The sequence below is a fragment of the Otolemur garnettii genome, unplaced genomic scaffold, assembly GCF_000181295.1.
Source record: "Otolemur garnettii isolate 467f Iridium unplaced genomic scaffold, OtoGar3 scaffold00067, whole genome shotgun sequence".
Classification (NCBI taxonomy): Eukaryota; Metazoa; Chordata; class Mammalia; order Primates; family Galagidae; genus Otolemur; species Otolemur garnettii.
This window is the reverse complement of record NW_003852462.1, coordinates 4,457,632-4,473,082: the sequence shown is the minus strand read 5'-3', so window position 1 is coordinate 4,473,082 and position 15,451 is coordinate 4,457,632. Positions and strand designations below refer to the sequence as shown.

At 51.1% G+C, this 15,451-nt stretch overlaps 1 protein-coding gene across 3 annotated transcripts in view; it reads right to left on the bottom strand.

Annotated features, from left to right (window-relative positions):
* The window catches only part of CAMTA1 (calmodulin binding transcription activator 1), a 796,995-nt gene that overhangs the window by 643,568 nt on the left and 137,976 nt on the right, over nt 1-15,451 (bottom strand). The window lies entirely within an intron of this gene.

The window sequence follows — 15,451 nt, the reverse complement described above, 5'->3', positions numbered from 1 at the left end:
GGATAGTTAGCAAACAAATGACGTGGCCCTTCAGAGTTCAAAGTGGTTGACTTCTTTCTCGGTGGTGGCACCTGGGGAAAGATGGCTCTCTTCAGAGCCCAAAGTGTCCCCCCAAATAAAGACGTTTATGGTCACTTAGGAGTAATAACAGAGCATATTCCGTGAACTGTGTGTTCTTGTAAATCTTATTTGGGGGGGAAAAAACTTTCAATTCCCACTGGAAGTATGCAAAACAGCCTCCACACTGTAAATCTCCCCTTTCAGTTCTAAAGAGATAAGTTGGACCTATTAACCTTCCATGTTATTTCAACTTCATTATTTGAGCTGACATGACGAGAGAGGAGCCACGGCTCTCCCTGGAAGAGCGCACGTAAATCGCTTTCTCAAAGGAAATTACTTCTCTGGCCTGAATGTTATTAATCTAGATTCCCCGTTAGTCAAATTGTTGCCCATAATAAATATGGAACAGGTTGTGATACTTACGGAGTGCGGTGCTCTGTGGATGCCTATGTTTCTAACCCCCTTTCATGGACCTGTCCCCTTGAAGGGTCTGGCTGCAGGTGGATCCCCCGACAGCTCACTTGAGTCTTGGAACCTGTTCTGGTCTGCCCAAAGCACTTCCACCCTACCCTGTCCCCTGTCCCTTATGCCTTATCAAAGGGGAAAGCAGCCCCTGGCCTAGTGGAACCTGCTGATAGCTTCCCTTTGGGAATATCACCTTTCAAGAAAACTCCTGGGAATAGGGTTGAGTCACTGCCTTGGATTAGCTCAGCCTAGAGCTACAAAGACCAGATCCCCACGATCCTTTGGGCAGCCGGCCAGATTATTCATTGGCTGAGACTGGGGTTAGGGGTTAAACTCTTTACCAACTCATTTAAGACACATTTGGTTCAGCACCAAAGCCTTTACAAATCACACTGTTTTCAGAACTTGGGGGAGGGGGTGGAGTTTGCTAATTTGCCTGTGGCCCAACACTACCATTTGGACTCCTGGAGAAACTCTTCTCATAAAGACGCATTTCTGTCAAGGCAAGCTTAGAGATGGGAAAACTGACAGCCCTGACACGGGGTTGGGGTGGGGGGGTGGGGGGATGGGGAACACAAAGGCTTTTTTCTGTTTCTACTGGGGTTCTTTCCAGGGTAATTACAAGAAGTTTAGAATCCATTCGGAGACTTGGAGTTCATTAAATGAATTTCCATCTGTGTATTCACCACCTAAGAAGTATCGCTTTGTACACTACTCGGGGTTTTATTGTATATAAGTCAGATTGTTAATTTGCAGCAGGCAGCACTGAAAGGATCATTTCAATAGCGCCTGATTATGCAAAATGAAGCCGGGTTTTCATTAGGTCTGCCTCTGCAGTCCTCAGCTCTGGATGGGGTGCTGGGGTACCACATGGAGCCCTGCGCAGCCCAAGGAAGCCCAGCACCAGCTTCCAGGGCGCCTGGGCCCCTTCCCTGCGAGGTCTTCCAGCACACCCCACCTCCCCAGCCTGCTAGGATGCCTCCCAGCTCAGCGTGGATTCACTCCCATATCCCGGTGCTGCATAGCCAGTGGCAGCCACCAAGAGAACTCTGACGTGGAAATGGAACTCGTGCAAGATTAGCTGTAGATTCCAAGCATGTCCTGGGTCTATTGATTTTATTTAAGGGATAATGTTCCTGGGGAGGAGGGTGGGAAGCAGAGCAGCTCCTGAGGCGGGCCTAGCCCTGGAGTCAAACACAGCCGGCTGAACCCTCCAGTGACAGGAGGAGATCAAAGACCACAGAGCCAGCTCTGGCTGCAGGCGATTCTCACCCCAGGATAGGGAGGCTGCAGCGGGTAGCATGCTGCCCAGGCTGGGAATGGGGGGTGGGGAGGAATGACGGAGGAGAAGAGGGTAATTGGGGACCAAAAGCAAAGCCCCCCTCTCCACACCAACCCCCAGGCTTTGGTCCTGTGTGACCCACATCACACCCAAAAGCTGTGGGTATCTGCAGGTCCAAAAGGACCAAAGGAAGAGTAAGGGGCCCTATAAATGCGTCCTCATCTGCTCACAGCCTGTTTGTTCTGGTCAGAGTTAGATTCTTCCAGCTAATTCCCCAGCCAGGTCACCTGCCCCAAGGTTTTTTTCAGTAGTTCTCAACCTGGCTGGACACTGGAATCGTTTGAGAAGCTTTTAAATAATACCAACGTCTGAGCCCCACCCTAGCCCATTGAACAGTCTCTGAGTATGGACCCTGGGGCCTCAGTAGATTTTATCCCCCAGGTGGTGATAACGTGCAGATGGGCCTGAAAACCCCTGGCTTAGACCATTTTGTAAAGTTTACCAAAATACTCACCCCAAGTCAGAGATGCACAGACTGGCCGCAGGAGGCTGACATGCCACTGGGAGCCCAATCGGCATCACAAAATCTTCCCAAGAGCCAGTTTCTAGAATATTGGTCCCTGAGTCACCAAAGGCGGTGTTCTCCCTGCATTGACTCACGCTCTGAAGGCTAAGGCAGTGTTCTCCCTGTGTTGACTCATGTCCACAGTGTTCTTTTAACATGCTTGGTGTCACCTGCAGACAACCAGGAGGAGCCACCAGGGCCTCAGACATTTTCAGGAAGCCTCACAGAGTGACAGGGTGACCAGAAGGTGGCACTGATCCATGTGTCCCAGCATGCAAGCTCTCAGTTTGTACACACCCATGATAATTCGAAAATCACCGAATAGCACCACTCCTGTCCCTGACTACAAATCCCTGCAGGGCAGGCACCCAAGTGTCCAACTCCTTTGTAAAACATTCAGCCTCTCCCAGGACAAGGGTCTGCACATGGGCAGCCAGATCGCCAGATCCTGGCCAAGAAGGTCAACTTCCTTCTCTCTGTTCAGCGAGCTGTCCCCAAAACTCCCTCTGTCACATGCTGGATGCCGTCCCCTGCCTTGCTGGACACAGACAACCACTTTACTCCTCCTACTAAAAAGAGGTCTAATCTTCGCTTCAAAGGACCATCTTTTTTTTTTTTTTTTGAGACAGTTTCACTCTGTCACCCTAGGTAGTGTGCCATGGCATTATAGCTGACAGCAATCTCAAACTCCTGGGTTCAAGTGATCCTCTTGCCTCAGATTCCTGAGTAGCTGGGACTACAGGTGCCCACTACAATGCCCGAGTAATTTTTCTATTTTTAGTAGAGATGGGAGTCTTGCTCTTGCTCAGGCTGGTCTTGAACTCCTGAGCTCAGGCAATCCACCAGCCTCAGCCTCCTGGAGTGCTGGCATTACAGGTGTGAGCCACTGTGCCTGGCCCAAAGGACCATCTTTTGATCCCAAGGGCTGACACACCCCACCTGGCAACTCCAGCGCCTAAGCAGGGAAAATCTTGGGGATGAGAAAGCTCTGCTGCCTCGAGACGTGACAGGGGACATGTGGAGCTCAGACACCCTCCTGCAGGTGCCAACAGGGGAAGTGCAGGGAAGGACCACAGAAGCGGCCAGGAGGACTGTCCCCAGGAGTGACCTCCTAAAAGTCTTAAAGTGCAAGACTGCCTGCATTTCCAGAATGTCCTCCCGTGCCTGAAGGAAACAGGTCAGCCCAGAATGAGTTAATCCTCCCACAGTCAGAGGTTAGAAGACGAAGCTCCTGCCTGCACACAGAGGTGCAGAAAGCGTTCCAAGCATAATAAATCTGTGGGTGCAGAAGGCCTCTCTCCTCATTTGTTAGTCAGCGATGTGTGAAAATGTTAATGAAGGGAGTTATAATCTATGAGAATTCCACTATTAAAATGTAGTTCACGTTCGAAGGCTTCTGCTTACACACAGCCCACTGTACATCAATCCTCCCCGCACACTGCTAATAATAGACGTAATTGCCTCACTCTGTCTAGCCACCTTCACCCCGGCAATTCTAAGATTTGCTACAACTGTTATTGTAGAAATTATTTTCATGCTATTAACTTTGAGTTTTATTATATGTGTTCTTAAAAGAAAATAAATGCAGAGAGATTGTAAGTGTATATCGGGTCCCCGATTGAAAGTATTTTTTAAAATATAACGTAATGACAAAAAGCACTGAAGTAGGGTGATATAATGGTTCCTTCCCTTACTGAAACCTAAATTAGATTCTGCATTGTAAAAGTGCATAAAGAGGTTTCTTTCTTTTCGTGGAGAAAATTTCTGTTCTGAAAATGGCAGCACATTCCTTGTTGCAAAACCAGACAGGGGAGAAGAGCAGAGACCACCTGAGGAGCTGAGAGGCAGCGCCTCCCACTTCTCCGTGAGTATCCGACAGACCCGGGCAGCTCTCTTGGGTGACCCAGCGAGCCTTTACTGAGGGGGCGGGTAGGGGCCTCCTTCTGCAGGTGTCTCCCTCAAACCAGCCCGGCCCAGCCCTGCAAGTCAGCCCCGTAAGTCAGCCCCGTACCCCGGGTGCACCCCAGCTCCAAGTGGCAGGTTTCCCAGGCTTACAGGGTAGCAGGGAGCTGCTGGTTGCAGGCTTCCAGGCCTGAGACCTAACAGGCAGAGGGCCAGGAGGTCATCAAGTAGAATGTAAGAACTTCCACCAAAACTGGAAATAAGGTCCACAGGACAGTCTACATGAAACTGGTGCAGCAGATACGTGACAAGAGTCCCTTTCTCCGGGCAGTGGCCCCCACATGCATCACAGCAGCATCCCCCAGCAGTCCCAGTGTGTGACCCCGGCCCCCTGGCAATAGCGGACACCAAAAATCCAGCTCTGAACTGAATGCCTGCCAGTCGTTTCTTCAGATGGCTGACCTGAACCCGGCTGTCAGCTGAGGACAAGGACAAGGTGTGCAGAGGCAGAAGACACAGAGAGGCCGGGTGGCCTTCCTGCCCCTGCCCAGGTCCTCCCTGAAGCTCACTCTCCTGTGAGACACTCCCCCACCCTCACAAGAAGCTCCCTTCTCCTCCTCAAGCCAGTTGGACTTGTTTTCTGTAACTTAGGGGCGAAAGAGTCAGAGTACAGCAGCCCAGTGCAGAAAGAGCCTGGGACATTTTGTGATATCTAGTTAATTTTCATGGAATGACCCCAAGGTACTGGGTATTACAGTCCACCCTCCCACCCATGCATCTGCCAATCCACCTACCCACCACTCATCCATCCGTCCATCTGTCTGTCCAGTAACAGGTATACTTACTGAGCGCCTACCACGGCCAGGCACTGGGCTGTAGCAATGAACAGATGAGTTATACAGCTTGCCTTCATGAAGCTTTTTGGAGAAGATAAATGTGAAATAAAACAAAAAAAATCCACTAAAATACATAAGACCAGTTGTGATAAGTATTGCAAAGGAAAAGCTTACAGTGTGACACAGACTGTGACAGGCTGCCTGGTAGGTTTGTGGGGTGAGATTTAAGCTGAGACTCGGTAAGATGAGGAGGGGTGGTAGAAGCCACGGGGGTGCCATGGCCTCTGGAACTAGAAGGCAAATATACTTTCTAAGAGCACCACATCAAGACAAGACCAATTTCCAGGAGTTCACGTTGCCCCCCATACACAGATTCCTTCCAGAATTCACATTCAGACAACCTGCCCCAGGGGAGAGTAACCAGGATAAAGACAGCTCACAGGACCTGTGACCTAGAGCACGCTGTAAGCCCTGGTGACTACTCCCACACCCCAAGCAGAGTTTCAGGGCATAAAGCATCAACATCAGATTTAACAGAGCAGCCTCAGAAGCCCCCCACGAAGAAAGTATGCCTGAGAGTCCGACGCAATAATCCCACCTCCACCCTGCACCCTGCCTGCACCTCAGGGAGGATGTCAGGAAGCCCAGAATCCAAGATCAGCAGTCCTGAGACAGCCTGGTCCCCACCAAGCTCTGTGGGTTTGGGATACTGAGGCAGTGCCCCCCCCCCCCAGCTTCCTGCCCTTCCTTGCCATCACCCCTCCAGGTCTCTGGGCACAGAGAGCTGAATGAGGACTTCTGCAGAGCAAGTGTGAGGATAGCCAAGAGGGGTCCAGCAGAGGAGTCCATGCCATGCTGTGCCACCCCCTCAGGGACAGGGAGCCAGAGCCCAGGCCCCTGCTGCCTGTGACTTTGGGGAACGACAATGGGTCATGAGAAAAGTACTTGGGACACTGAATAAGTGAACAAAGGGTTCTTGGGGGTGACGTGCAGGTGGAAATGCTTTTCCCCAGGGCTGTGCTGCCCACACTGAAAACCCCTACACTGCTTCCGCCTGGGCCAGCAGCAAGAGGCCTCGCTCCAGGGTCTGCCCTTTTTCCTCAAGTGGAAGGGACTCTGGATTGCCCGTACCCAGTAAGGAACAGAGAAATGTCACTGCCACATCCTAGAATCAGCCCCGGGAGCTTTGCTGTCACCCTCAGCCCCTAGAACTGCCGTCACTGATCCCCCCCACAGGACCATTCCCAGAGGGATCCCAGACACTGACCATCTGCACACCTTCCAGAATGTTCTCAGAGGGTGCTCTGTGGGTTCACGAACAACCAGACTAGGTAGAAAAGCAGGGTGTGCTGCAGGCTGAGTTAGGGAGCCCCAGCCCTAACACTGCGCGGCCCTCAGAGCGTTCAGTGCTAAAATACAGAAAAGCATCTGTTCTCCACGGCAGTAAGAAATGCCTTATGCCCTAAATACATTAAATGCAAAAAATTGAAAACTAATATAATGGAAAAAGTAGGATACAAAATTGTACAGAGCAAGAAGTCAGCCATGTAAAAACACACAGAAATCTGTGACTAGGTAAAAACTGGGGGCAATTGCCAACTTCTTCTAAAGTACTTTTTAAACTTCTCAACTTCTCTTTGAGCAGTGTGTTACCATCAGACGTGGCCACACCCTTCCCTGGAAATTCTGAAATCCAAAAAGCTCCAGGAACCCAAAGTTGTTTTCTGACATTTGGGACCTTCTGGTGGTAAACCATAATCTGAACTGACACACACTACTGTCCCCATTTATCCCACTTAGGGTGATATTGACAAGTTCCACTGCAGAAACATCAATGTGTTTGCTTATAGGGTGTCCTGCAGAAGCCACCAAGGCTGTGCCGGAGTAGCCACTCAATTACTCTTCCAGAATCCAAAGGATTCTAAGTTCCATAGCACAGAATTCAGATATGGGAACCACGCGCCCAGTGACGGCAGAAGGGGCCCAAAGTTCTAGGTTCAGTCTCATGTGCTCTAAGACTGGCCATGTGACCTGCAGAAGCCACCTGCCTCTGGGGCCTCCAGTCTGGATCTGCCCCATGAAAGATGAAGGTCTTCACGTCTCTGCTGGGTCCATTGCAGCACCGGGCAAGACTCTCAATGCTATTGCTGTGTGGTGCAGAGACCCTCACCAGCCCCTGCCCTCAGCATAGCTAGCTCCTCTTCCATCTTTGGCTGCCTGGGGCTTCCAGAGGATGAGTAGTATGGGATTGGTAAGTGTCCATCAGGTGAGGCAGTCCCTGACCCCGACCCCACCGTGTAGGACAGGCCCCCATGGTTGAGCCATCAGCATGGCTGCAGGTGAGCAAGGGACTCTCAGCACTACCGGCAGGACTCAGTGGGTAGGGGTGCTGCCTCTGCAAAGGTGCTCCTCTCTGGAAGAGCCCAAGAGGGTAAGGTCCCAACGGTGGCACTTTAAGGACTTGAATGACAGAGGGACGGGTAAGGGGCGTTCCTCTGTATCCCACAACCCACGGCACTAAGATGCCGTCTTCTTCACTCTGAGCCCTGACAGCCAAGGTGGGCAGGGAAAGCTCAGTGGGGACATAGACCCTGTCCTGAGCACCAGGGGTCCCCCTCACTCCGACTACCCCACCACCACCACAGCTTTGTGATTTTTAATTTTCTTCTAATTTTAGGGTTGTAGCAGCGTTCTAAGAACCCCTCTAAGTGTTTTAGGGAGATGGTAATGGTCCTACACTAAAATAATTCAACCAACACTATAATTTTAGTGCCACCATCAAAATGAAATAATGGCTGTTTACTATGTTACACCTTTCAAATGACCTTCATTTGAATACAAATTGTGGCTTGAAATTCTAAAAGCTGCTCAATTCCAGAAGGCTGCAAAATACAGGAACTGAGAAGGGCTGTTCTCCCCACAGCCCCTCCCTGGAGCCCACGCTGTGCATGGGTCTTTCTCCCAAGCTGCTGGAGACCCATTTGGAGCCTAGATGCAGAACTGCATGGGCCTGCCTGGGGAAAACAGGCCCAGGAGCTGGAGGAGGCCACAGCGCCTGCCTGCCGAGCACAGGAGGAGAATATTACCTGAGATGCCCCGCCCGCTGTGCTGGAAACCCCAGAGCAGGGAGCAGAGAGAGTTCAGGAAACTTCCTCCAAGAGGACAGGGGACATACCAGCCCTGGCCCACCAGCCATCTCTCACCTGCTTTTCCACCAGCATCGCAACCTGCCCTCTGCACTCCCCCCTCCAGCCACATGGGTGACCCACCAAGGGTCCTGAACCTCACCCAGGCCCTGCCCCCTCCGTGTCTTTGCCCAGACACCCACCCTGCCGGCTACAAGAGGGAGGGAGCTTCCAGGCCAGCTCCCACTCAGCCGCAAGCATTTGCTGCCCACGGTGGAGATGGAGAGGGACGTGAGTGCAGGTCCAGGAGGCACCCTCTCCATGCGTGCCCAGCACCTCCATCTTAGGAGTCTGTCTTACCCAGCCTGGTATCCCAAAGGCCCAGCCCCCAATTGTTTGCTGAACTGAAATCTCTTCTCCTAGACTCACTGGCTGGATGAGTCAACCCTGCCTAAAACAGGCTCTAATCATTACTTTCGTTTTAAGAACCCAGGCTCAGCATTAGATATGTGACTCAGGGCAAGCCCGTGATGTCTCTAAAGTTTCCACATCTGTAAAGCTGTAATAATAAACAATTTGGGAAGGTGCTGTGAAGAGTAAAGGAAAAGATATGCATAAAAAAGTTCAACCCAGAGCCCGGCACCACTGGAACCCGACAGGGGCCACGCCAGTATAAACATGCTGTGCTGAGCCCCTGTGGACACCTCTCTGCTGCCTCCCCGCCCTCCAGAAGGCTGCAGGTTCCAGCAGCAGGACCCGACCACATCACCTTTCTCCCATCCAGTGCCTCTGCTATTTGCCTGGCTTGGGCCTGGAATAGTCTATTTCCCTCCTCCCTGCCCAGGCACAGCCCATCCACCCTTCAAGGAGAGTTTGGCTCTTGCCTCCCAGAAAGGCCTCCTGGACCCCTGGACCATCCTGGCCTGTGCTCACCTCCTCCCGACACCTGCTCACTCAGCATCCATCACAGATATTCAACCCATCCTGGGGCCTGACTGTGGATGGATCTGCTTTCTCTCTCTCTCTCTCTCTCTCCTTCTCTCTCCCCTTCTCTCCCCTTCTCGCTCTCTCCCTCTCTCTCTCTCTCTTTCTCTCTCTCTCTCCCCTTCTCTCCCTCTCTCTCTCTCTCTCCCCTTCCACAAGGAAGGAGCCTTTGTCTCCCAGGTACACCCTCCAGAGCCCAACAGGCGACTGAACCCGGTGCCTGTAATACTCCAAAGAGCTAGGTGTGAGTGGAGAGGCTGTCCCTCCCTTCTCCTCAGCTACCCCATGACTTGCACCCCAGACCCCAGTCTCCTGTGCCAGAGACCCCAGGTCTCTCTCCCAGGCCCCCGCACACATGACAGCAGGACCTGTTGGTGAGTTCTCCTCAACACTTCCCACATTCCGTTTCTCTGGCTGTTCCTGGTCCTGACCTCTGTGGCCTCCATCCAAGAAGCCCACAAAGGACTCCCAGCAGGTCTCTGCCTCCAGACGCTCCCTCTCATTCTGTCCTGCAGTCAGACCCATCTTCTTGAAACTGCAACTGGATCAGGTCCAAGTCCTGCTCAGACAGTTTCCTGTAGTGTCCTGGTGCCTCACTTGAGTTTGCCTTCAAGATGCTCTGATCTGTGTCCACACCACAGAGACGTGTCCTCAGCAAGAGGACAGGGCTGACCCCTGAGATGCTGCGACTGCACATTGCAGGATTCTGTTCCCAGGACATGTCCAGAAGAGGTAGATCCATACAGACGGAGAGCAGATGGGTGGTTGCCAGGGCTGGGGGGAATGGCATGGTTGGAGTGACAGCTAAGGAGAGTGGGTTTCTCTCCAGGGTGATTGAAGTGCTCTGAAATTGATGCAGTGATGGGCACACTACTCTGAATATACTCAACTGCCGAGCTGCGTGCTTTCACTGAGGGAATCCAATGTGTGGGAACTCCGACGTCTCTAGAAGCTGCTGTAGGCTCCACGCAGGCTCTGCCCCCTCCTCTCCGGCCTCTTGTCATTCTCCTCGACCTGCCCGAGGAATCCCCCTCCTCAAGGCCCAAGTCTCCAAACTCCTGGCCCTCAATCGTACATCCCACATTGCACAGGTAGTGACTGGGCGTCTGCTCTGTCCCTCCTGGGTGCCCCCCCTCCCAAGAGCCACAGCCTAACAACAAACAAAGGGCGACAAAAAACACTGACCCAAGTGGAAGGATGGTAAGCGCGGAGCCTGCTGACCACGCCACCCTGCTGGCTCTCCATGGAGCCTGTCAGGTTGTTACTCTTGAAAAGGTCCTGAGTCCCTCAAAGGTGGGGACATGGCGCTGTAAGCCCCCTTCTTCCCCTACAGCTCACACGGTTGGTGGGGGTGGAGAGAGTGCAGGGCTGTCTCAGAAGACCCAGGACAGCCTTCCAGCTGCCACCGATGGTGTGACTCAGGCAGTGTCTGCCCCTAGGAAATGGAGATGGAACCTCTGTCAGGAGGAGAATCATCATCTCTGCAGAGTGATTCACTGAGAACTTAAGTCAACAGGATAAGAAGTTGAAAAATTAACTTATAGACGTGTCAGAAATGAAAGAAAGGGATTTTCCCTTTCTCCTAGGAAGACAGCAAGCCTTGTATTGATTCAACACATACTTGGTATTTGTTGGGTGAATGAATGATTTTGTTACTGGTCCCCACATGGGAGAAAATAACTCTCTTAAGAGCCAGGGCTGGAGGGAGCAGTTGTCTGACAGCCCTGAAGGAACATTCCATTACTGAGGTCTTTGTATTCCCAGGGCTCTAAGCTGAATTCTAGATGGGTGGGACCTGGGGCTTAGTCAAAGGGGAGAGAAGCCTGATGCTGGAGGAACTGGCTCCTTTGTGGTCTGGAGAAGACAGAGGTAGTGGGTCTCAGGGGGGAAGGGACCTGAGGCCCAGAGAAGACAGAGGTGTTGGGTCTCAGGGGGAAGGGACCTGAGTTTGATCATGTGTGACAACACCAGGGTAGCAGAGCCTCAAAACCAAATGCCATGGTTCTGCCACCTGGCCAAGGCTCACAGTGGCCCTGCTTATTAATGAATAGAGCCACCAGTGCCATCCTTCTTATCCCAACCCCAAATGGCCCCTGCTGACCTTGACAGAGCTGGGCAAGAGGATTCCTGCTCATGAGGACCCACACACTGAGGGTCCCTGCGGGACTCGGAGTCCTCAGGTCCTCACATAACCCAGAGAGGGAAGCCCCAAGAACTCCTGATCTGGGGCTACCCTCTGATCAGGGCAGATGGGGCCTTACCCTGGATTTAATTTGATTTAAACAAAGAAATATAACCTTCCCTGCACTCCCGGCGTCTTGGAATGATTCCAAGCTAACGTTTAGGGGGATTCTCCGGGATGATTAATTCATATCCGCCTCACTGGCCAAGCACAATTCCTGGACTTGGAGACAACTAATGTTTTATTTTTCGAGACAATGACCAGAGAACTCTCAGAGAACTGGAGCAGAGAGGAAGCGTGGTCCTGCTGCTTCGGGAATCCCAGCGAAGGAAGAACAGAATGAGCTTAAAAGGATTCTGGAAAATATTTAAAACCCTGAGCCAGATGGACATAGAGAAGACGATAGCATGTTTAAGAAAAAAAGGCTGAGAACAGCAGAGAGTGGAGACCCTAGTATAAATGAATGGCAGGCAGCCCTGCCACTCTTGAAGTACTGGACACGTAAAAGACAAATACAATTTACTGATTGATAACCTTCGAAGATTAAGCCAGTCCCAAGGACAGCCTGTGCATGAGGACCCTTTGGCAGGGATCCTAGGAACATGTCCTTTTTAGTTGCCAAGGCGTAAACAGGTAGCTGTGATTCTCAGTGGGAGGACCTCTTCCAAAACAAATAGGTCTTAGGCAGTAAAAGGCAGGGCTCTAAAGCCACAGGAGACGGACAGAGAAAAGCATCCCAATTTGACAGGACTCAGAGATCGCCGCCTGAGCAGGGAGCAAACTAACCTGCAAAACACAGTGCTTCTTGGCCAAATTTAAGCCTTCAGAATGCAGGTCCAAAGTGCCAGGAAACCACAGCGTTATAGCACGAGGATCCCCCAGGACACGAGGCAGTGTGAAGGGAGTCTGGCTTCCTTAAGGCCTCCCTCTGGGGCAGCCTAGCCACAGTCAGGGGGAGCGGCAGGAGATGTATAAGCCTCACCTTCCCACTCCCCGGGTCCCAACCAACTCCCAGGTTCACAGAAAGCCCTTTGCCCCCCATACAGAACTGAACACCGCCATCGTTTACATCAATCCCATGGCTTGTTTAAGAAAAATTGCTTGTCTACCACTGCAGGGCACCACGCTGTGTGCCACCCCCGTTTGGAGTTTATTTTACATTAAATCTCCAAGCCTGAGGCCCCCCAGTTGGTCTGCATAAAGCAGAGTTATTGGTCCAAGTGTTTTTAAAAATAGATGCAACTCCAGACCCCAAGAAACTGAAGGGGTATTATGGGAATACACAAATGCATTGTTGCATTACCATATGAAAAATTGGATTCTCCAACTGCGACGTTCTCGTCCTGCTCCTGGGCTCCTGCCTCTCCTCTCCTCCTCACCTGAGACACGGCTGTGGCTCCTGGCACTGAGGACAACACACATGATAAACCAGAGCAACCCAGACCAAGCTGCGGGGTCCTGAGCTGCTCCACACACTATGTGGGGCTGAAGCTTCCTCACCCTCAGACACATGGTCAAGGTCAGATTTTAAACAACAAGAACCCCACAAAAGATCAGCCATGACCTCAAGCTGGATCTGAGGATGACATGTCACCACAGGTCTCCCAGGAAGGCAGGTCCTGGGAAAGGAAGTTTTTTCTGAGGCTGAGACTGGGAGACGGGAAAGCTCCTTCCCTGCCACGGGAAGAGCCTCCCACCAGCCAGGAGAAGTGAGAGCAGGTGGTCCTTGGTTCGTTCTCATGGCCACAAGACCAGCAACAGGACCACAGATGGTGAGGTCCAGGGGAGAGCTAAGCGCTTTATTTACCCAAAAGAATTAAAATTGGGGGTGGCGCCTATGGCTCAAAGGAGTAGGGCACCCACCCCATATACCGGAGGTGGCAGGTTCAAACCCAGCCCCAGCCAAAAACTGCAAAAAAAAAAAAGAATTGAAATCTGAATCTGAAAGAGACACTGGCACTCTCCTGCTCCCTGCAGCACTAGTCACAACAGGCAAAATGTGGTCACGACCTAAATGCCCACGGATAGAGGTGGATAAGGAGAACACAGTGTGTGCATACTCTGGAATATTACTCAGCCTTTAAAAAGAAGGAAATCTTGCAACATGTGACCACATGGATGAAGCTTGAGGACATTATGCCACATGAAACAAGCCAGTCTCATAAAGAGAAATACTGCGAGACTCTACCAAGATGAAGTGTCTAAAACAGTCAAACTACAGAAGCAAAGAATAGAACGGCAGTTGCCAAGGCCTAGGGGTAAAGGGAAATGGGGACTTGCTGGTCAAAGTGTATAAAATTTCAATTATGGGCCAGGCAGCGTAGCTCACGCCTGCAATCCTAGCACTCTGGGAGGCCGAGGCGGGTAGATTGCTTGAGCTCAGGAGTTTGAGACTAGTTTGAACAAAAGCGAGACCTCATCTCTAAAAAATATAGCCGGGTATTGTAGTGGGTGCCTGTAGTCCTAGCTACTCAGGAGGCTGAGGCAAGAGAATCACTTGAGCCTAGGAGTTTGAGGTTGCTGTGAGCTATGATGCCAATAGAATGAGACTCTGTCTCAAAAAATAACAAAAAAATTTCAATTATGCGAGATGAATTAATTCTCCATATCTGCTGTATGACACTGTGCCTGCAGATAATAATACTGCATTGTACACTTAGAAATCTGTTAAGAGGATAGAGCTCACATTTAGTGTTCTTATGACAATGGTAATGGTAGTAAAAGAACAAATTCGGCTCAGGCTGTTTGTAGAGAGCAAAGTCTACCCAGCACAGAAGCACAGGTAGGATTCAGACCTCCTCCCTTTAATCAGCTTTCCCCTGACCAATTGCCAGCCCCTCAATAGCCAGACAGGAGGACTCCTCTCTTCTCCTTAACAGCCTTCTCCTTAGAATATAAGCTCACCAAGGGCAGGGACCATGCTGCCTCGTCAGCCTCCCCCATGTCCAGAAAGAACAGCCTGGTACACAGCAGGTGCTCACAGAAGCAGACTAACGTAATAAAGGTTAACAGTAGCTATGAGCACACAAAGGTGCTTACTAAACATGTGTCCTTTCTCTAAAAAAAAGCCAAAAAAGTAAAAATTCAACCACTTGTGGAATGTCAAACCAACCTTAATTTATGCAAAGGCGTGAGTAAATGCCTTAACCACGGCATTTTTGTCTTTATGAAAGACTAATGGCCAGGTGTGCCACCCAGAGTCCACATAGGACTTTAAGTTGCTTATTATTCTTCCCTGCAATCTACTTGTGCTTACAGCCTATGAATATCATAACAGCTAAGCTCTCTTATCCTGTCCCTGGAGGAACAGTCACCTCTTTCTCTACAGGAGAACCCACGCGCCTGGCCAAGCTCCCCTTCTGGAGCCTTCAACCTCTACCTCCTTCCCTCCTCTCTCCCAACAACGCCAAGTTACGAAGCTCTGTCCACACTGCCTCTGCGAGCCCCGCCCTGATGCACACCTCACTGGGATGACCTGTGTCCGGCTCACGGTCTGTCCAGAACACATGGAAGCCTCCCCTCCCTAGAGCAGCCCCCTGCACCTGCCCTCAACATGCTCCTTTCTCTGGGTCATCTCTTGTTTCTTTAGTGAGGCTAAAGGTCAGCTAACACAACCAGAGAATGTGCTGCGTCACCCCTTGGTTAGTAGTGGTAATGCCATCCTGAGACCCTGGGGCAGCCATGGACAAGCTGCCTGCCTCTCCAGGATAGCTCTGTCCTGTCCTTTCCTTTCTTTCCTTTACTTTCAGAGAGCAGGAATCCACCCTGATCACTTACCTAGTAACAGTGTAAGTTGGCCATGGGGCTCCTTATCCTGGACACAGACACCATGGCTCTGCACCAAATCACCCCTGACACAACAAAGATTCAAAAGTCATTAACCTCCTTTGAATAAAAGGCCCACCTGTGGATCTATTTCTCACTCAGAGACTTACCTAGAAGGTACCTTTGCTGCTGAGCAGCTTAAAGGACAATATACAGGTAAAAATCGCTACTAAGGGTGAGGGTAGATAAAAGAGAAAGAAAGGGGAAGGGAAGGGGGGAGGGAAG